Raw genomic sequence first — 23678 nt, forward strand, 5'->3', positions numbered from 1 at the left:
TTTGGGGAGAAAAAAAACTGATGACGGCCGAAGTAGAGAGGATATAAAATGTAGAGTGGCCATGGAACGAAAAGCGTTTCTGAAAAAAGAGAAATTTGTTAACATCGAGTACAGATTTAAGCTTCAGGAAGTCTCTTATAAAGGTATTTGTATGGAGTGTAGTCATGTAAGGATGTGAAACATGGGCAATAAATAGTTTAAACGAGAAGAGAATAGAAGCTTTCGAAATATGGTACTACAGAAGAATGCTGAAGATTAAGAGATATCCACCGTAAATCGGTAGATCACGTAACTAATGAGGGGGTGCTAAATAGAATTGGGGAGTAGAGGAATTTGTGGCAAAACTTGACTAGATGAGGGTATCGGTTGGTAGGACATTTTCTGAGGAGCAAGGGATTTGAGCTCAGCGTAGAAGTTAAAGTCGTAGAGGGAGACAAAGAGATGAATACAGTATGCAGATTCAGAAGGATGTAGGATGCAGTAGTTACTTGGAGATGAAGAAGCTTGCACAGGATAGAGTAACATGGAGAGCTGCATCAAGGCAGTCTCTGGACTGAATACCACAACAACAAAAATGGCTCTGAGCACTATGGGACTTAACTTCTGAGGTCATCAGTCCCCTAAAACTTAAAACTACTTAAACCTAACTAACCTAAGGGCATCACCCACCTCCATGCCCTAGGCAGGATTCGAACCTGCGACCGTAGCGGTCCCGCGGTTCCAGACTGTAGTGCCTAGAACCGCTCGGCCACCCTGGCCGGCCACCACAATAACAACAACAACAGCAACATGACCCCAATGGGCCAGGAATGTCTCCGTCGTGATTCATCGCTAAATCCTTTATTAATTAATACTGGATACACGTTACTGAGCAACTACAGTGCAACTGTTTAAACGTTGCGACTGGCAGCAGTTGAAAGCATGTTGACATAGTCAGGAAGACTAACGACATGTAACAATACGTATAGAGCAGAACTGGGGAACAAAGCGACACTGCTACAGTGATAGAGTGTAGCACCTGTCGTTTATATTAAATCTTGCGGTTTCAGTTTATGATGAAAAGAAATCAAGTCTTAAAAACCTGCATTTCAGAATAGTATTTATTAAAAAATTATTTCTCAACGCAGATTTTCAGGACTCGAAACTATGAGTTTTAAGGCTTGGAGGGGGGAGGGATTGTGTGGTTGAAGAGGTGTCTTCCGGCACATAAAATTTCAGAAATTAAGCGCTTCGTTTGTGAAAGGAGTGTGATACTGATACAGTGGCAGTCTGTGCATTGTATTCTTTGAGTCGTCAATTTTGCAAGAAAGTTATGATTGCTTGACCATCATCTGCGGTATCGGACACCATTTCCCTAAACTCTAATATGCGAACAATTTGTCATCGTGAACCTTCAACATACCGCAGCAGTTCCTTGTAAGTTTCTGTTAATCTACATCTACATCTACGTGGTTACTCTGCAATTCACACTTAAGTGCCTAGCAGCGGAGGTCATCGAACCATTTTCATACTACTTCTCTACCATTCCAATCTCGAATGGCGCGTGGTAGAAAGGAACACTTAAATCTTTTCGTTCGAGCTCTGATTTCTCTTATTTTATTATGATGATTATTTCTGCTTACGTGGGTGGGTGTAACAAAATGTTCGGGAGAGAAAGTTGGTTATTGAAATTTCGTAAATAGATCTCGCCACTCATCAATATATATAGGGCGAATCACTTAAAACTTGCAGCGCAGATAGTGCTGTTGTGGTTGGCAGGAGAGCCAACACCGTGTTACTAGAGGAGGCCGAAATGCACGTGTTTTAGCTCACGTAGGTCTGGAACATGACAAGGGAATTAGAATTGATAAAAACGGACGTAGCTGGTGGAATACTTAACTTTAATCCATTAAAGATGAACGTCGCTCGTGACATTACGTGATTCATAATACCAATGATAACTGAATATGGGGCCTTGCTAGGTCGTAGCAAATGACGTAGCTGAAGGCTATGCTAACTATCGTCTCGGCAAATGAGAGCATATTTCGTCAGTGAATCATGGCTAGCAAAGTCGGCTGTACAACTGGGGCGAGTGCCAGGAAGTCTCTAGACCTGCCGTGTGGCGGCGCTCGGTGTGCAATCACTGATAGTGGCGACACGCGGGTCTGGCGTATAGTACCGGACCGCGGCCGATTTAAAGGCTACCACCTAGCAAGTGTGGTGTCTGGCGGTGACACCACAAGTGCCTAATCTGATCGACCTCAAATGCTCCAAGTATAACATTAGGCACACTGTAGAGCCATTGGAGGTCAGAAAGACAGACCTTGAAAAGTTCAGATTGAGACGGCCCATAGAAATAGGAAGGTAAGCACAGAACTTTTTGAAGCAGAGCTCGTGGGACGACCTGGTAGTTGGGTACACAGCACTTTTGGGATAGAACCAGTACCGTGGGTTTCCTTGAGTCCGGAAAAGAAGGAAAGCTCGGCAACTGACTTTCCTTAATGAACACAGATTACAAAGACGGACCGGGTGAAGGCAACGAAGTATGGCGAAATATTATATACACGAAATTCAAAGTTGCGATTCACGTAAGCCAAACACAATAGCGAGGAATACAAAAACGATGCCGATAACTGTAGAATTCATTTCTGCTAAACACATCAGGGTAGCATTATTATTGCGTAAGTTACGATGTTTATGCAACTGCACATTCCTGGCAAGAACTTAAAAATGAATAACTACTTAATATCTTTATATATCTATACCAATATTGTGTCATGCAATGGCAGTGAGTGTCTCCAAACTGCACTGAACGTTTCCGACCGGTGGACATTACAAACACCTAGCTAGAGCTACAACCTGGTTAATTAATACCGAAAATGCGCTCGTGCCAGTACTTAGATCGCCCTACAGTTACACAGTGTATGAACCAGCGTATAACATTTAGAATCTTTTCTTTGATATATAACACGTATAGTTTTAATTTTGATTTAGTAATAATGCGGGTAATTAATCATACTGTGAGTCTTTGAAATTTGGTACATCTACAGTAAAATCTAATAGCACCACTGTCAGTAGTGCAGCAATACTCTTCTAATGTTATGCCAGTTTAATGTGTCACATATATTTCAGTATAATTCTGTATACAGAGAGAATCCCCTAAAACTTGCACCGCAAATATTACAGAAGTGGAAAGCGCTATTGAGAGTGGATTTGTAGTCAGGTACTCGTATTGTTGCCCTATCAACAGATTGTAACAATATTTCAAAAGTGAACTTTTTGTGCAAACATACTTTTTGAATGGAACAATACCCACTGACTGTAACAAACTACAGACAGGGTAAATTAGAATGGTGTTTGTTGCCGGATTCTAGCCCGAGTCTTCCACGAGATATCGCGTTTTGAAAAACACTATGACCGACACTTGTACACAATAAAAAACAAAACAAGTTTATACACTAGTTATATGGATACTGACCAGTAACGAGACAACTGACCATCAAAGGTTGTGTTCAAAAACGACCACCGGCAGCGACAATACACTTTTCCAGACTGGTATGGAGCTGCAGCTTCACACGTGCTAGCATTTCAGCGGAGATAACCGAGTCGGCTTCAGTAATATGTCATTGTGTGTCATCGGAAGTAGTTAGTATGTTCTTGTCTTTCAGCTTTCCTCGCATAAAAAAATCTACAGGTGTCATACCCGGCGAACGGGCTGGCCTAGGTACAGGTCCTCTGCGTCCAATCTAACGATTGGGAAACATTTCGTGACGACATGCTGTAATACTTTGATCACTAAGGCTGGACAGCCATCATGTTGGCAATAGAGTTCCTCTTAGTCTGCCTATGAGCTGACGGTTCATTATCTTACACCACACGCTTACACTCCATGGACACTGACATTCCACCTGATTAGCCCAACGGGTTTTGTCAGCAGAACAACAGTGCATGTTTCAGCGGTTTAATTGGCCATGAGTGTTAAATGAAGCTTCATCACTAAACAAGATAATGACGCATATTCAGTATCCTGTCTTAATGCCCATGTACAGAAGATTATTGCTCACAAGAATAATTATCTACCCAGAGTATCACTAAATCAAAATTAAAATTACACTTGTTATATATCAAAGAAAAGATTCTATATGCCATATACTGGTTCACACACTGTGTAACTGTGGAGGATTATAAGTGTAACTCTAGCTAGGTGTTTGTAATGACCATCAGTCAGAGACGTTCAGTGCCGTTTGGAAACACTCACTGCCATTGTATGACGCACTATTTGTGTAGACATATGAAAGTATTAAGTAGTTATTCATTTTTAAGTGTTTGCCTGGAATGTGCAGTTGCATAAACATCGCAAATTATGTAATAATAATGCTGCATTGATGTGTTTAGCAGAAATGAATTCATCAATTATCGTGATCGTTTTTGTATTCCTGGCTACTGTGTGGCCTACGTGAATCGCAACTTTGAATTTCGTGAATATAATATTTCGCCATATTTCGCCGCCTATACCCAGTTCGCAATTGTAATCTGTGTTCAATAACGAAGGTCGGTTCTCGAGTTTTCCTTCCTTTCCAGAGTCCAGGAAATCCACGGTACTGGTCTTCTCGTATGTGTGGCGTGTTCCCGAATTGCAGGGCGTCCCACGTTCTCTGCTCCTAACAGTTCTGTGTTTACCTTCCGTCTACTGTAGCCAATCCCCATCTGAGCTCTTCAAGTTCTGTCTTAGCGACCTTTAGTCGCTCGACAGTGCGCCTACTTAACGAATTTGAGGTCAATCAGATGAGACACTCGATATGCAAAGCTTTTTCTGGACATTACAGAGGCAGTTGTCTGAAATGCTTATTGTCAACAGATCCGTTGGGTTAACTGCTCGAGTCATTGGGGTGTAGACGAGAAAGGTCGCTGAACGAAGGGACAAGAGGGCTGGAGTGTAAGGGATCATTAGCTAGGTCGATGCAGGACAACCACGGCAGAACTATATGTGCAACCATGTTGGTCAACGAAACAAAAAATATGGAAACTTTTTTCATTCGTTAGCTTCTGCCGAGACTAGATCCATAGCCACATCCACCCACCCTGGTCCTGCGTGTCTCCTAGTGTGTTTTGCCCACTTCCCATTACGCCACTTATTGGTCTTATTCTGTTTCTTGGAGACCAGAGAGTGACGTCCTTGGTCCATTTACCATCCATTAGTTTGGCTAAAAATCATGACCACCTACATTCCACTTCCGCAACAGTCGTAACTGGTCTCCCACTCCATTGTCCCCTGATCCATTTAATAGTTTTCCCTTCCGAACATGTATCTCCCGATTGTTCACTGAGCATGAATATCTGTCGCACTAAAACTTTATTTATCACTGCCATAAAACAAAAATGCCAGTAAAGTTTCAGACAGATCAGAAATTTGGTTTGGAAACTCTATTGGCAAAACCTTTGTGTGTCGATGTACCAAAATGATGGAACTGCCCAGATTCCATCACACACCCCTTAACAATCGATGTTAAATTTTTATTGCCGAACTGAGTCCGTGTCTCAAAAATGACTCTAACATGGAAATATTATGTGGAGAATTCCTATAAAATGCTACTGAATGACTATTTCTATTCAATCAACAAATAATAACAATGAGTTGAAGGAAACTACTTGTTACTTCAACTGAATACAAATATAATTAAATTTATGATTTCTTATATTAAAAGCAATGGTATGGCATAAGACACGGTGACATGACGTTCGTCGTGGGTCCCATATTGATTTCTGTGCTTATTTCAAGTAGAGCTGCTTGTCTGTTAGCATTGATAAGCCGGCGGCTGTGGCCGAGAGTTTCTAGGCACTTCAGTCAAGAACCGCGCTGCTGCTATGGTCGCAGGTTCGAATCCTGCCTCGGGTGTGGATGTATGTGATGTCCTTAAGTTAGTTATGGGACCGATGACCTCAGATGTTAAGTCCCATAGTGCTTAGAGCCATTTTAACCATGCGAGAATTGAGAATTCCACACAAACACCGCTGCTCTTCGTCATTACGTGAAGGCTGACTGTCACCGCGATGTCCGTGGTGAGAAGTAATACCTGAAAGTTGGTATTCTCGGCACACTTTTGACACAGTGGATCGCAGAATACTGAATTCCTTAAGAACTGCCGGTCCCATGCTTCTAGCTCCTAATATGATTCTGCTTTCAGAGTCCTGTCGTGCGTTCGTAATCACCTGAGTACAAATGACAGTTCTGCCAGTGCACTGCCCTTTTCTACCTTGTGTACATATGTGCACATCGCTGTCCCATGAATTTTGGCACCTCAGTGAAATAGTTACTAACTACATGTACTTTAAAAGTCAGCATGGCTCTTCGAAGGAAGAGGTAGAAAATTCAGATTCACGACAATTAATCGGAACATCACGTTCTGAGTCACAGCTTCGAACAAAACAAGAGCTGGAATGAGATTTTCACTCTGCAGCGGAGTGTGTGCCGATATGAAACTTCCTGGCCGATTCAAACTGCGTGCCGGACCGACACTCAAACTCGGGATCTTTGCCTTTCGCGGGCAAGTGCTCTACCTAGTGAGCTACCCAAGCACGACTCAGAACCCGTCCTCACAGTACCTCGTCTCCTACCTTCCAAACTTCACACAAGCTCTTCTGCGAACCTTTCAGAACTAGCACTCCTGGAAGAAAGGAGTATAAAGTCACGGATGAAAACTACTATCGCCGGCCGGAGTGGCCGTGCGGTTCTAGGCACTACAGTCTGGAACCGCGGGACCGCTACGGTCGCAGGTTCGAATCCTGCCTAGGGCATGGATGTGTGTGATGTCCTTAGGTTAGTTAGGTTTAATTAGTTCTAAGTTCTAGGAGACTGATGACCTCAGAAGTTAAGTCGTATAGCGCTCAGAGCCATTTGAACCATTTTGAACCAAACTACTATTGTAAATTGTTTACAGACGAATGGAAAAACTGGTAGAAGCCGACCTTAGGGAGGATCAGTTTGGATTCCGTAGAAATGTTGGAACACGTGAGGCACTACAGACCCAACGTCTTATCTTAGAACATAGATTAAGAAAAGGCAAACCTACGTTTCTAGAATTTGTAGACTTAGAGAAAGCTTTTGACAATGTTGACTGGACTACTGTCTTTCAAATTCGAAAGGTGGCAGGCGTAAAATATAGGGAACGAAAGGCTATTTACAATTTGTTTGGAACCAGATGGCAGTTGTAAGAGTCGAGGGGCATGAAAGGGAAGCAGTGGTTGGGAAGGGAGTGAGACAGGGTTGTAGCCTATCCCCGATGTTATTTAATATGTATATTGAGCAATCAGTAAAAGAAACCAAAAAAATATTTGGAGTAAGAATTAAAATCCTTGGAGAAGAAATAAAGACTTTGAGGTTTGCCAATGACACTGTAATTCTGTTGGGGACAGCAAAGGACCTGGAAGAGCATTTGAACGGAATGGACAGTGTTTTGAAAGGAGGATATAAGATGAACATCAACAAAAATAAAACGAGGAATTAGATTAGGAAATAAGACAGTTAAAATAGTAGATGAGTTTTGCTATTTGGGGAGAAAAAAAACTGATGACGGCCGAAGTAGAGAGGATATAAAATGTAGAGTGGCCATGGAACGAAAAGCGTTTCTGAAAAAAGAGAAATTTGTTAACATCGAGTACAGATTTAAGCTTCAGGAAGTCTCTTATAAAGGTATTTGTATGGAGTGTAGTCATGTAAGGATGTGAAACATGGGCAATAAATAGTTTAAACGAGAAGAGAATAGAAGCTTTCGAAATATGGTACTACAGAAGAATGCTGAAGATTAAGAGATATCCACCGTAAATCGGTAGATCACGTAACTAATGAGGGGGTGCTAAATAGAATTGGGGAGTAGAGGAATTTGTGGCAAAACTTGACTAGATGAGGGTATCGGTTGGTAGGACATTTTCTGAGGAGCAAGGGATTTGAGCTCAGCGTAGAAGTTAAAGTCGTAGAGGGAGACAAAGAGATGAATACAGTATGCAGATTCAGAAGGATGTAGGATGCAGTAGTTACTTGGAGATGAAGAAGCTTGCACAGGATAGAGTAACATGGAGAGCTGCATCAAGGCAGTCTCTGGACTGAATACCACAACAACAAAAATGGCTCTGAGCGCTATGGGACTTAACTTCTGAGGTCATCAGTCCCCTAAAACTTAAAACTACTTAAACCTAACTAACCTAAGGGCATCACCCACCTCCATGCCCTAGGCAGGATTCGAACCTGCGACCGTAGCGGTCCCGCGGTTCCAGACTGTAGTGCCTAGAACCGCTCGGCCACCCTGGCCGGCCACCACAATAACAACAACAACAGCAACATGACCCCAATGGGCCAGGAATGTCTCCGTCGTGATTCATCGCTAAATCCTTTATTAATTAATACTGGATACACGTTACTGAGCAACTACAGTGCAACTGTTTAAACGTTGCGACTGGCAGCAGTTGAAAGCATGTTGACATAGTCAGGAAGACTAACGACATGTAACAATACGTATAGAGCAGAACTGGGGAACAAAGCGACACTGCTACAGTGATAGAGTGTAGCACCTGTCGTTTATATTAAATCTTGCGGTTTCAGTTTATGATGAAAAGAAATCAAGTCTTAAAAACCTGCATTTCAGAATAGTATTTATTAAAAAATTATTTCTCAACGCAGATTTTCAGGACTCGAAACTATGAGTTTTAAGGCTTGGAGGGGGGAGGGATTGTGTGGTTGAAGAGGTGTCTTCCGGCACATAAAATTTCAGAAATTAAGCGCTTCGTTTGTGAAAGGAGTGTGATACTGATACAGTGGCAGTCTGTGCATTGTATTCTTTGAGTCGTCAATTTTGCAAGAAAGTTATGATTGCTTGACCATCATCTGCGGTATCGGACACCATTTCCCTAAACTCTAATATGCGAACAATTTGTCATCGTGAACCTTCAACATACCGCAGCAGTTCCTTGTAAGTTTCTGTTAATCTACATCTACATCTACGTGGTTACTCTGCAATTCACACTTAAGTGCCTAGCAGCGGAGGTCATCGAACCATTTTCATACTACTTCTCTACCATTCCAATCTCGAATGGCGCGTGGTAGAAAGGAACACTTAAATCTTTTCGTTCGAGCTCTGATTTCTCTTATTTTATTATGATGATTATTTCTGCTTACGTGGGTGGGTGTAACAAAATGTTCGGGAGAGAAAGTTGGTTATTGAAATTTCGTAAATAGATCTCGCCGCAAAGAAAACCGCCTTTGTTTCAGTGACTGCCACCATAACTCGTGTATCATATCCCACTCTCACCCCTATTGAGCGACAACACGAAACGAGCTGCCCTTCTTTGCACTTTTTCGATGTCCTCCGTCAATCCTACCTGGTATGGATCCCACACCGCGCAGCAGTATTCCAGCAGAGGACGGACAAGTGTAATGTAGGCTGTCTCTTTAGTGGGTTTGTCGCATCTTCTAAGTATTCTGCCAACAAAGAGCAGTCTTTGTTTCTCCTTCCCCACAATATTATCTATGTGCTCTTTCCAATTTAAGTTGCTCGTAATTGTAATTCCTAGGTATTTAGTCGAATTGACAACCCTTAGATTTATGCGATTTGTCTTTTACCCATAATTTAACAGATTTATTTTAGTACCCATGTGGATGACCTCGTACTTTTCTTTGTTTAGTGTCAATTGCCACTTTTCGCACCATACAGATCATTAATGTAAATCAGGAACGTACCTTGCGGAACGGCAGATATCACTTCTATTCTACTCGATGATTTACCGTCTATCACTACGTGAGCAATTAAGATAAGGTTTGTTACTGTAATTTTTATTGCACATTCATTCAGCTTTTCGGGGGATACATCTTGATGTAGATTAAGTGCATATCTGGAAGTCGCTGTAACGACTACTGCTCTTTTCACCAACTGCGACATAATCGAGTACACAAACAATAATCCAGTACTGTCAAATGTTTATCCCAGTCTCTGATAATAATATCAATTCTTTAGACGGTGACCGGTTTCAGTCATGGTCATTACGGACTGAAACAAGTCATCGTCTGAAGAACTGATATTGTGATCAGAGAGCGCAATAAAAAACATTTGACTACTGCTCTACTTTTGACAACCAGTTATAAACACTAGGCAGTGTAAACTCCGTAGACTGTAGGTCATACGTATTCTAAAGATAAGATTTTTGTTACTCCATACAAACGCTTAGACCTTCAAATAGTCTTGCAGCTTTATACATATTGTAAAATTATACGTTTACATAGTCCTTTACAATGTCTTCCGTGTCTTCAGGTCATTCATGTAGCTCACCGTGTTAGGACCATGCGAATAATATATTTTATAACTTCTTCAGTTTTCTTATGGCTTATGTAAAAACGTGTTTTAGATTTATATTGTTGTTCTTTGTTATGTGATCAGTTGTTTCTCCCCACGCTCACCCTGCGCACTGCATAAGTCTCTGAAACCGTATTCGGAAAAGCGGGCTTAAATCTTCGTTTTCGAGTCCATATTCAGTTTTTTGTGGGTTTTCTAATTCAATTAAAATGAATTTCTGGATGCTTTGGTATAATATAGCCAATTTACTCCCCATATGTGTCCAACCCGAGTTTGAGACTGTCTCTAATTCCCTAATCGTTGGTGGGATGTGAAACTTCAATGTTAGTTTTCCTTAGTTTCTCTGTGGTGTGAAAAGTAGACGAGATACAGTGATTACCACATAAAAATATGTAAAACAGTGCAGATAGTCAAAGAAGAACAAACAGCTCACACTGAAATCTAAATTACCTTTACATCCAGTATATATTACGCAATCCGCCTCATAGTGTTTGCCGGAAGTTATTACTGGTGCCATTATCAGGCTCCCCTTGCCTGGGCTATTCATGTTAGAAGATGAAGTACGTTACTTCTTCCATGACTCATCAGTGGGAACAATGCTTTGTATACCACAGTGCATTACTATGCATGGTCCTGTTGGTTTGACTTGCTCTGACCTCTGAACTAAGTTGCCTGGATAGTTACAGGGACCTACAGTTAACGTTGACTCGGAACCATACTGCAACTCGGTATTTCCCGTATCAACAAACATTGCCAGAGATGAAAGAAATGATACGTGACAGATACAAATCCTACAACTGACCGGGGATCGATTACGAGGGCTTTGGATTTGTAGTCTAGTACTTTACCTAGAAACCGTTCCAACATTTTAACGATAAAAATGTTTATATCACTCAGCGCTGTTGTTCGATGAGAACGTACGTGATGATCTGGCGTTTACTAAACCTAGCCGTAATGAAGTTCCTTGGTTCTTCTCTATCAGTTCTATTAGTAGTACATTATAAGGCACACAGAGTGACATGCAACATTCAAGACTCAGTGGAAAAAGAGTTGTAGTTTTTTATGTTTATCATACATGAAGTTCAGGACTCAAACATTAATCTCACAAATCAATTCTATGTAACTTTCAAAAATTCTAGAGAAAATCATCCTTGGAGTTCTAAACCAAGGTCGATTTATCTCGACAGGTCGCATGGCTGTCCCATAGAATTCTCGCCAGCCACGTAAGGATTATAGTTTGGATTGCCGGATGACGCTAGCTTTAAAACAGAGGTGCATTTTCTTCTAGAAATTCCGTGAAGTTTAAAATACACAAAGACGAAAGAAATCAGTAGCGCTCAAGACTGGCGAATGCTGTTTTTTTTTGTTTTTCTTCGGCGAGTTCCTTACCTATGCCATGTAGTGTAACACTGATCAAATATAAGCTAATTCTTAGATGTCTACTTGTTATTTTTGCAAACGGTCTTGCGCCTGGCGAGTGCTGATGCATGCGGGGTGCACTCAGCCCTTGTGGAAGCCAACTGAGGAGCTACTTCACTGAGAAGTAGCAGCACCGGTTACGAAAACTGACAACGGCCATGAGGGCGGTGTGCTGACCACATGTCTCTCCGTACTCGCGTCCGTTGGCGCCTACGGGCCGAGGATGACACGGCCTCCGGACTGTACCATTGGGCCTTCAAGGCCTGTTCGGACGATTTTTGTGTGTGTGACGGTGTTTTGTGAGTGTAATTGCTACTTTTATGAAAATGCTGGTCTTCAGATTTCTCATTACATACGCACAAAAACTCCAGTTATCATTGAAAATATAAATTATTAATTACAGAACGATTGTTAAATTAAAAAATGTAAATTAATTCTCTTTCGTCCATATGTATTTTACGGGTTATGGAAATGTTCATGGAATATGCACCTTTGTTTAAAATTTTGTCACCGAATACGAACCATAAACGCGTTAAGTGAACCTTCTGCCACACAGCCACATGAGCAGTAGACAAAATTCGACTTGGCTGTAGCATATTAAAGATGGGAAACTTCAGTAATTTTTTTCTACAATTTTTGATATTGCTAAGAAACAGCTTTTACGGTCTGGTATTTAAATTTTGAACTTAAATTACCATATGTATCAAAAAATGGTACCATCCGATTCCCATATGGTCTCTTTGATAACTTTAAGCTTTTCCACAACTACTGTTTGTGGTTTTTCTGTAAGCTGTCACTTGGGTTAATCATAAATATATGTCAGAGCGAAGCTTGGAACGTCCACTTAGAACAATAATGAATGAATGTGCTGGTAAACCTCTTACGTTATTTGATTTTCAAACAGCTGAGCAAAACTGAACGTACACAGACATTTCTCTCTTTACTTATTCTGATCATCACTAAACTAACACACAATATTTGTTGCGCAACGCAATCTGACTTTCGATTACCCAAACAAAAGAATGGCCCTCACTAATAATAACCTCTACCTTTCATGAATCACGTACCTCACAAAAATCTTCGTTATTCGGACTACTGCAATGCAGCGAGCGCCAATACTGCCAGCTAAACAAAAGATTCTAACTACTGAAGGCACTAACTACTGATAGGCATAGTTAGCATATGAAAGATTTTGATAGGGAAAAAACAATGAATTTATCTTAATAATGTTCAAAAGACATCATATATATATATCTATCAATTGATGACATCTATCTTCACAAATTTCCTTTTTTTGGCGGACACACGTCCAGGTCGTCCGTTTATATCAACCTCTCAAACCTCTGGCCTCTCTCTCCACATCCACCACTGCTGGCGGCTCACCTCCAATTGCGCAGCGCTCCGCGCTGTTCCCATCCAAGTGCCTAACACTACAATAGCAAAGATTCCAACAATGCTAACCAGCCAGACTGCACACAGCACAGTCAGCGACTTTCATACAGAGCGCTACGTGGCGTTACCAACATAAAAACCTAAACAGCCCACTTACAAGCTACTCATGTACCAACACAATAAAATAAAAACAGTGAATAATCGAGAGAGTATGATTCTGAACAGTGGCGTATTTAAGCTTACAAAATAATGGCAACTTTTATTAAACCTTAGTAACTACAACTAGCAAATAAAACTTTCAGAGAAATGAAAAACACATATCAGATACGGAATGGTGTTTGATAGGCAAAACATGCATTGTAGTGGAAGCTATACAAATTCTCCCCTGAATTACGCACTTTATAACACAATCTGGCTTTGTTTACAAGAATCCACTGTAATGCCTAACTCTATTCAAACAGAATCAATTACGATCACCTATTCCACAAACAACGGTTCATCTGAGAACAGGGGGCTTTGAATACTATTTAACAACCCACGCCAGTGCAGCAGTACTTTACCCTTTCACCGTCATTCAGGTTACAGCACGATACCGTGGCTCTTGTTTGTTACAACACGCAACTGAACGTCGGAGGTTTCAAGCATCAACTTTAGGTTACAATATCTCCGGATGTAATTAACATTTTATAATGCAACAAACGGCACTGATTACGTATTTGTTTATATGTTCAGATGTGCTAACAAAACTAACGTGGTTCCATTTTAAAAAAAACGTAGGTTTGTGTTAAAAAACATACTTCCGTACATTTTTGTATGGTATGTATTAAACAATTACACTAGCCCCTCTTCTCACGTTCGGTCTGTGGGATCGGTTCGTCAGTATTTCATGTGGTTTACGAAATATATCCAGCGGTAACGTTAGGTGACTCACCCTGTATTTGTTGAAAACTTTTTTCACTTTATTTTAGCTGTATATGTAAACAACGAAACAATTACGGTTCCGGGAGGTCGGGCAAATGAGCGACCCTCAGTAATAATGTTGGCTCTCTGTCACTCTTAGGGCTGGGTCACACACCGCTTTAATTCACTCCCTGCAGCAACGCCGTCTCAAGTAACGTGCAAGTGACCTCAGAGTCAAACATCAAAGTATGGCAGAATGACAGTATTATATAAATAAAATCATCATAAAAGAATCAATGGTATAAATCGCAAAGGATTAAAGAAGCAGTCCAGGCCAAACCACAAAAGTTTACAATGAAGTTACGTTTATTCAAAGTGACTGAAAAACTTGGTATGAATGGTGGACTTACACAATGAAGTGCATTGAATAAAGAACTAAGGTGCAATTAAGTTTTACGAAATGTGAAAACTGTACCAACAACTTCCCAATAGTTAACAGATTGTGACAAACACGCAAAAAATGTAAGTCTACTCTCGTAAGAGTTCAAGTTTCTTCCGTCTTCTACGACTAGTCACTCCAAGCAGCTGGAAAAGTTTTCAGTTCAGAGCTCCTCTTGCAGAACTTACAATGCCTTAACGGTTAATGAAATTTTATCACTGAACTCGCCGAAATTGCGCCAAATCCTGAGAACACGGGGAGCTGGCTCTCGCCGCCCAGAGTCAATCACTTTAAAGTTAACACTGCCAACTGACACAGGTTTCTGTCGAACAGTTGACGAAATGCATAATATTCCAAAACGTTTAGTTTTCACACCATTTACACTCTCATAAATTATGTAATAGAAGTCATGCACTCATCAATATATATAGGGCGAATCACTTAAAACTTGCAGCGCAGATAGTGCTGTTGTGGTTGGCAGGAGAGCCAACACCGTGTTACTAGAGGAGGCCGAAATGCACGTGTTTTAGCTCACGTAGGTCTGGAACATGACAAGGGAATTAGAATTGATAAAAACGGACGTAGCTGGTGGAATACTTAACTTTAATCCATTAAAGATGAACGTCGCTCGTGACATTACGTGATTCATAATACCAATGATAACTGAATATGGGGCCTTGCTAGGTCGTAGCAAATGACGTAGCTGAAGGCTATGCTAACTATCGTCTCGGCAAATGAGAGCATATTTCGTCAGTGAATCATGGCTAGCAAAGTCGGCTGTACAACTGGGGCGAGTGCCAGGAAGTCTCTAGACCTGCCGTGTGGCGGCGCTCGGTGTGCAATCACTGATAGTGGCGACACGCGGGTCTGGCGTATAGTACCGGACCGCGGCCGATTTAAAGGCTACCACCTAGCAAGTGTGGTGTCTGGCGGTGACACCACAAGTGCCTAATCTGATCGACCTCAAATGCTCCAAGTATAACATTAGGCACACTGTAGAGCCATTGGAGGTCAGAAAGACAGACCTTGAAAAGTTCAGATTGAGACGGCCCATAGAAATAGGAAGGTAAGCACAGAACTTTTTGAAGCAGAGCTCGTGGGACGACCTGGTAGTTGGGTACACAGCACTTTTGGGATAGAACCAGTACCGTGGGTTTCCTTGAGTCCGGAAAAGAAGGAAAGCTCGGCAACTGACTTTCCTTAATGAACACAGATTACAAAGACGGACCGGGTGAAGGCAACGAAGTATGGCGAAATATTATATACACGAAATTCAAAGTTGCGATTCACGTAAGCCAAACACAATAGCGAGGAATACAAAAACGATGCCGATAACTGTAGAATTCATTTCTGCTAAACACATCAGGGTAGCATTATTATTGCGTAAGTTACGATGTTTATGCAACTGCACATTCCTGGCAAGAACTTAAAAATGAATAACTACTTAATATCTTTATATATCTATACCAATATTGTGTCATGCAATGGCAGTGAGTGTCTCCAAACTGCACTGAACGTTTCCGACCGGTGGACATTACAAACACCTAGCTAGAGCTACAACCTGGTTAATTAATACCGAAAATGCGCTCGTGCCAGTACTTAGATCGCCCTACAGTTACACAGTGTATGAACCAGCGTATAACATTTAGAATCTTTTCTTTGATATATAACACGTATAGTTTTAATTTTGATTTAGTAATAATGCGGGTAATTAATCATACTGTGAGTCTTTGAAATTTGGTACATCTACAGTAAAATCTAATAGCATCACTGTCAGTAGTGCAGCAATACTCTTCTAATGTTATGCCAGTTTAATGTGTCACATATATTTCAGTATAATTCTGTATACAGAGAGAATCCCCTAAAACTTGCACCGCAAATATTACAGAAGTGGAAAGCGCTATTGAGAGTGGATTTGTAGTCAGGTACTCGTATTGTTGCCCTATCAACAGATTGTAACAATATTTCAAAAGTGAACTTTTTGTGCAAACATACTTTTTGAATGGAACAATACCCACTGACTGTAACAAACTACAGACAGGGTAAATTAGAATGGTGTTTGTTGCCGGATTCTAGCCCGAGTCTTCCACGAGATATCGCGTTTTGAAAAACTCTATGACCGACACTTGTACACAATAAAAAACAAAACAAGTTTATACACTAGTTATATGGATACTGACCAGTAACGAGACAACTGACCATCAAAGGTTGTGTTCAAAAACGACCACCGGCAGCGACAATACACTTTTCCAGACTGGTATGGAGCTGCAGCTTCACACGTGCTAGCATTTCAGCGGAGATAACCGAGTCGGCTTCAGTAATATGTCATTGTGTGTCATCGGAAGTAGTTAGTATGTTCTTGTCTTTCAGCTTTCCTCGCATAAAAAAATCTACAGGTGTCATACCCGGCGAACGGGCTGGCCTAGGTACAGGTCCTCTGCGTCCAATCTAACGATTGGGAAACATTTCGTGACGACATGCTGTAATACTTTGATCACTAAGGCTGGACAGCCATCATGTTGGCAATAGAGTTCCTCTTAGTCTGCCTATGAGCTGACGGTTCATTATCTTACACCACACGCTTACACTCCATGGACACTGACATTCCACCTGATTAGCCCAACGGGTTTTGTCAGCAGAACAACAGTGCATGTTTCAGCGGTTTAATTGGCCATGAGTGTTAAATGAAGCTTCATCACTAAACAAGATAATGACGCATATTCAGTATCCTGTCTTAATGCCCATGTACAGAAGATTATTGCTCACAAGAATAATTATCTACCCAGAGTATCACTAAATCAAAATTAAAATTACACTTGTTATATATCAAAGAAAAGATTCTATATGCCATATACTGGTTCACACACTGTGTAACTGTGGAGGATTATAAGTGTAACTCTAGCTAGGTGTTTGTAATGACCATCAGTCAGAGACGTTCAGTGCCGTTTGGAAACACTCACTGCCATTGTATGACGCACTATTTGTGTAGACATATGAAAGTATTAAGTAGTTATTCATTTTTAAGTGTTTGCCTGGAATGTGCAGTTGCATAAACATCGCAAATTATGTAATAATAATGCTGCATTGATGTGTTTAGCAGAAATGAATTCATCAATTATCGTGATCGTTTTTGTATTCCTGGCTACTGTGTGGCCTACGTGAATCGCAACTTTGAATTTCGTGAATATAATATTTCGCCATATTTCGCCGCCTATACCCAGTTCGCAATTGTAATCTGTGTTCAATAACGAAGGTCGGTTCTCGAGTTTTCCTTCCTTTCCAGAGTCCAGGAAATCCACGGTACTGGTCTTCTCGTATGTGTGGCGTGTTCCCGAATTGCAGGGCGTCCCACGTTCTCTGCTCCTAACAGTTCTGTGTTTACCTTCCGTCTACTGTAGCCAATCCCCATCTGAGCTCTTCAAGTTCTGTCTTAGCGACCTTTAGTCGCTCGACAGTGCGCCTACTTAACGAATTTGAGGTCAATCAGATGAGACACTCGATATGCAAAGCTTTTTCTGGACATTACAGAGGCAGTTGTCTGAAATGCTTATTGTCAACAGATCCGTTGGGTTAACTGCTCGAGTCATTGGGGTGTAGACGAGAAAGGTCGCTGAACGAAGGGACAAGAGGGCTGGAGTGTAAGGGATCATTAGCTAGGTCGATACAGGACAACCACGGCAGAACTATATGTGCAACCATGTTGGTCAACGAAACAAAAAATATGGAAACTTTTTTCATTCGTTAGCTTCTGCCGAGACTAGATCCATAGCCACATCCACCCACCCTGGTCCTGCGTGTCTCCTAGTGTGTTTTGCCCACTTCCCATTACGCCACTTATTGGTCTTATTCTGTTTCTTGGAGACCAGAGAGTGACGTCCTTGGTCCATTTACCATCCATTAGTTTGGCTAAAAATCATGACCACCTACATTCCACTTCCGCAACAGTCGTAACTGGTCTCCCACTCCATTGTCCCCTGATCCATTTAATAGTTTTCCCTTCCGAACATGTATCTCCCGATTGTTCACTGAGCATGAATATCTGTCGCACTAAAACTTTATTTATCACTGCCATAAAACAAAAATGCCAGTAAAGTTTCAGACAGATCAGAAATTTGGTTTGGAAACTCTATTGGCAAAACCTTTGTGTGTCGATGTACCAAAATGATGGAACTGCCCAGATTCCATCACACACCCCTTAACAATCGATGTTAAATTTTTATTGCCGAACTGAGTCCGTGTCTCAAAAATGACTCTAACATGGAAATATTATGTGGAGAATTCCTATAAAATGCTACTGAATGACTATTTCTATTCAATCAACAAATAATAACAATGAGTTGAAGGAAACTACTTGTTACTTCAACTGAATACAAATATAATTAAATTTATGATTTCTTATATTAAAAGCAATGGTATGGCATAAGACACGGTGACATGACCATTACAAAAAGTGATTTTAATAAAGGTATGAGGCAATTGGGCTGGGGTGCGGGAGAAGAGCACTACCGTACTCTAGCTGCACATTCAATCGCTGATACGAATGCAATCCCCCAAATGTTTTAGTTACTCCATTGGTTGAGTGAGTAATAAATGAAAACGATACTATCACTGGAACCGTGTTTAATGGTAATATGGCAACGGTACGTCCCCTTTGCAAACACTAACATCCACTTATTGCTGGTGCTGCTACATTGTCTCACCTATTTGCTGCATCGCTAAGTCGGCCCTGAGAGGTCGCATGTGAAGAACTCGCCCGTCACGACTCAATCACCGTGATGTCCAATCCACCGTCATAACTCAGAGTTCTCGTCTTTTAAAGGCAGCGGCCTTTCATCTTCGAAAGAAAAATCAAGAGTGCCTGTCTTCACGTGTCCCTGCTCCCGACTCAGCTGTTTGCGCCGTTCTGGCCGCAACCCCCAATGAGGAAAAATGTTCCTGTTTTTCACCAATTGTGTGAAAACTGCCAAGTTTGATAAATTCTCGATACAAAATGTCTCCATGAGAAGGCGAATCACAAGTGTGTAATCAACGCTCTGATTCGTCCATCACCTAGTGACGTCAGACTAGAATTTCTACAGAAAAAAAGCGTCTACATAGGCCAAACGAGTCGCTCTGTAACTGAGCATGATGTTGAGCACACGCGACGCATTAACCATAGAGATCTTGGGAAGCCGATCATGGCTGAACATTGCCTACAAAACGGACACGAAACACGATTTGAAAAGTCGAGAATTTTGGTCCATGCGTCTTCATATTGCACTCCGTTATAAGGGAGATGAGTAAGATTGGAATAAATCACAAGTCTTTGAGCTGAGGCCAGGTCTACTTGGGAGCGGGTTTTAGATTAGAAATGGTTCAAATGGCTCTGACCGCTATGGGACTTAACTTCTGAGGGCATCAGTCACCTACAACTTAGGACTACTTAAACCTAATTAACCTAAGGACATCACACACATCCATGCCGGAGGCAGGATTCGAACCTGAGACTGCAGCGGTCGTGCGGTTCCGGACTGAAGTGCCTAGAACCGCTCGGCCACTCCGACCGGCTTTAGATTACAACCACAAGCAGTTTCAGATGTGGCGCCATGTCGGCCCCTCGAGATACATAACATCACTTGTTCGGGCAGCAGACAGGAGATGCCAACAGCTGCCTAGTCCACGTTCACATAAATGCATCACTTCAGCCCTTATCTAGAACCTTTCACACGCCACCATATTTGGCCTCATTGACAGGTAGAAAGCATTTGACCGAGAAATCCATACTTGCCTGTTCTTCAAGCTGCAAACATAATCACTGCGAGTTAACTGTGTCCTTATATAGCGTCCTGCCTTTAAAATCGTCCTACCATCCTTTACACCCAGCTCACTGTGACCGTTCACCACCACCACCACCACCACCACTTACTTCCTGCTAAGTGCTGACGGGGCACGGCCTACCTAACTACCTACCACACCTTCCAATTTTCCCATGCCTCCCACTAACGTCACTTGAATCCCCTGGTAGAGTGGTGCAATCCACAGAAAACCCATACCCAAGCAAACGGCATTTCCGACGTGCAGATTTCCACTTTCTCAAACCATCCCACTGTCTAACATAGAAAAGGACTTAACCCTTAACAGAAAGCTAACGTGGAATGCACGCCTGCTTACCATCCAACACTATGACTGAAACTGAGTAAAACTATCAAGAGGCCGCACTTACGGTCTACACCCTTTGCCATTATCCCTCGTCTGTTCCACTTTAATTTTCGCTAACACTTCCTAGATCTCCGCCTCCATTAAACTCTACAAATCCCTTGAAGTCTTGGAAAGACATCCATTTGGTTTCGCCGTCCACATTTCCTACCTTCCTCAACTCGCATCCTGCACCAGGTCATCCACTTCTCTTCATGGAGCGTCTTCGGATCCAATTCATTGCAAATAACTGCATCCTTTTGAAATCAGGGCTTCAATAAACACGGCAATGTTACTGTTCATCATAACACAGGAAGAAGTTGTGATCTAAATGACAATCGATTTATTCATCCTTAATGTCAAAGACAACAAAAATGACTAAAGAAACGTCACACAAACATTTTTATTTGACAAACTCTTTCACTAACATGGGGTCTATGTTAGACAAATTGATCAGTTGGGATCGATACACGACACTAACCGGACTAATCGCTTTTCTGACTTCATACATGTGAATATTGGTTATGGCACAAAAACTACGCCTGCATCAAGCATCTGTACCCTACTATTTCAAAAAAAAGAAAAATATGGTTCGAAAGAAGATGGCGCTGAGAAACATATATTGCAGCCCTACGCCGTAGCAGCGAATACTTTTCCCTTCTGCTGGTCAGGGCAGCACAGCATGATGCGTCATAGACGGCCGCAATATGTTATTAATGGCGCGCCCCCAAAGAATGCAAGTACATGGTCTCGCATTCGGTTAATTCGGAACGCAGGTAGTTCCCTATGAGCCTCTGAAACCCCGGTGGATTCCAGTGTGCAGGTGGGCACATTTGCTGGTCTGCCAAACCAATTTGACTCCATGCCACGACTATGCATGACAGAATATGTCAAATGTTTAGGCGGCCGACTCAAGATAAATAAGGACATCCACACATCACTCGTTGTGTGCGTGATACTAGAAGCAATACCTCTTACAGCTTAGGAGGTGACTGGCAACGGGTTCTAAGTGGCACACTAGCAAAGGACATAAGTGTCACCGTTTAGGTAGAGACCTGCAGTTCTTTACTAGCGAAGTGCCAGTACAAGAGTGACCTCTTCTCTTTCTGACCACTTTCCTCCTCAGCACGGTAACAAAAGTCCATTTACGTCTTAGACCTACCCCACTTTAGCAGAAGCCAATTAAGAGCTGGAGCACAGCATTTGCAGATTAGAGACTGCCCCTTGCTCTGCATATACCGATTTGACGAATGAGAGACTCTAATGTTAATTGGGAGAAAAGGAAAAAGATTCAGCTTCACGGCCTGTTTCCCACGCGTTTACGTCATGCCTTTTGCTAACAACATGACCATGACGGAACCACACACCTCCATAAAAAGCTTGCTATCTGCCCGGTTGCGTCCATTTCGAAGTTTCGAAAGAACGGTCGTAAACTCGCTAAAGGCCTCATGCTTTCACAATATGTTTTGTAGCAGAGTCTGGGCGTCTGGGCGCCAGTGACTTGTCCCATGGAAATTCTCAGAATGCTCACAGCTGTCTCATCGGCTCACTACCTAAGAAGGGCCCATCCACTACTTTATTTCCGGTCTACAATGCACTGGCCATTGCTGCGGCTACTTCTCAGCTCTAGTCAGTTTACATGGATGCAGATACCTACCGACCAGCGCCAACTAACGTGTCTGCTCATTGAGACCGTGGAACTCGGCCATCTGGAAATGTTTCCATCCATGTTCCGCAGAAAAAACGCGCTACCCTCGCCCCATAGTCACCGTGCTGTTTTACTGGAGTCATTTAAATTGGCACCCTATTCCTTTGAACGCAGGTAAAGCTTACCATTATTCCTTCCCTAGAACACACAAGCAAGAGTATTAACTACTGCCCACCATTGGATCATGATGTATGAAGTCAGATCGCAAGAAAGATCATCGTCCCTAAGAACATGAACCGGCGTAACACTGAATCAGAAGTGAGAGTTCCCTTCAGTGTCTCAACATCAATCACAAAATCCAGTCCTGGCACTCAGGATTCCATCCACTAGTCACCAGTCTGGGTATCTTACTGTACCACTACATATATACCACACTTTCCACGCGCCTTCACGCCTTTTCCATCGTGTCACGCTAGAACTTCAACCAAGTCTCATTATCCGATGCTGAAATGTGACCCGAGCGGTACCTTTCTATCCATCCCTCGTTACTATGCTCTACGTCACACTGTGCTTCCATTTTCCTCTCTTCCTGTTAGGTGTTGTCTACAGTTTCTTAGAGCCCCATAGTCATACTCATCATTCCATCTCCACCAGCAACACGAACGTTTTCATACATCACCAATGTACCATAACAGGGTTAACATTGACATCTCGTGGAAATCGGGTTTTCTGCCGGATATCAGCGTCTTCCAAACACGATATTTCGACGTCATTACTTGTCTTCATCAGGTGTTCCCTGAGACTCTACAAATCCCTTGAAGTCTTGCAAAGACATCCATTTGGTTTCGCCGTCCACATTTCCCACCTTCCTCAACTCGCATCCTGCACCAGGTCATCCACTTCTCTTCATGGAGCGTCTTCGGATCCAATTCATTGCAAAGTAACTACTTCCTTTTGAAATCAGGGCTTCAATAAACACGGCAATGTTACTGTTCATCATAACACAGGAAGAAGTTGTGATCTAAATGACAATCGATTTATTCATCCTTAATGTCAAAGACAACAAAAATGACTAAACAAACGTCACACAAACATTTTTATTTGACAAACTCTTTCACTAACATTGGGTCTATGTTAGACAAATTGTCTCAGGGAACACCTGATGAAGACGTCAAGTAATGACGTCGAAATATCGTGTTTGGAAGACGCTGATATCCGGCAGAAAACCCGATTTCCACGAGAAGTCATTAAATCGCCGGGAAAGTCTAAGAAATTACAGGGTTAACATTGTCAGGAGGGATTATATTTTAAGTGTAGTATGAAATTGTCTGAATAGTTTTAAAAATTATAAATACTCCCATCCAATTTATTTTAAACATAATTTGTT

Source organism: Schistocerca gregaria, chromosome 6 (genome assembly GCF_023897955.1).
Source record: "Schistocerca gregaria isolate iqSchGreg1 chromosome 6, iqSchGreg1.2, whole genome shotgun sequence".
NCBI lineage: Eukaryota > Metazoa > Arthropoda > Insecta > Orthoptera > Acrididae > Schistocerca > Schistocerca gregaria.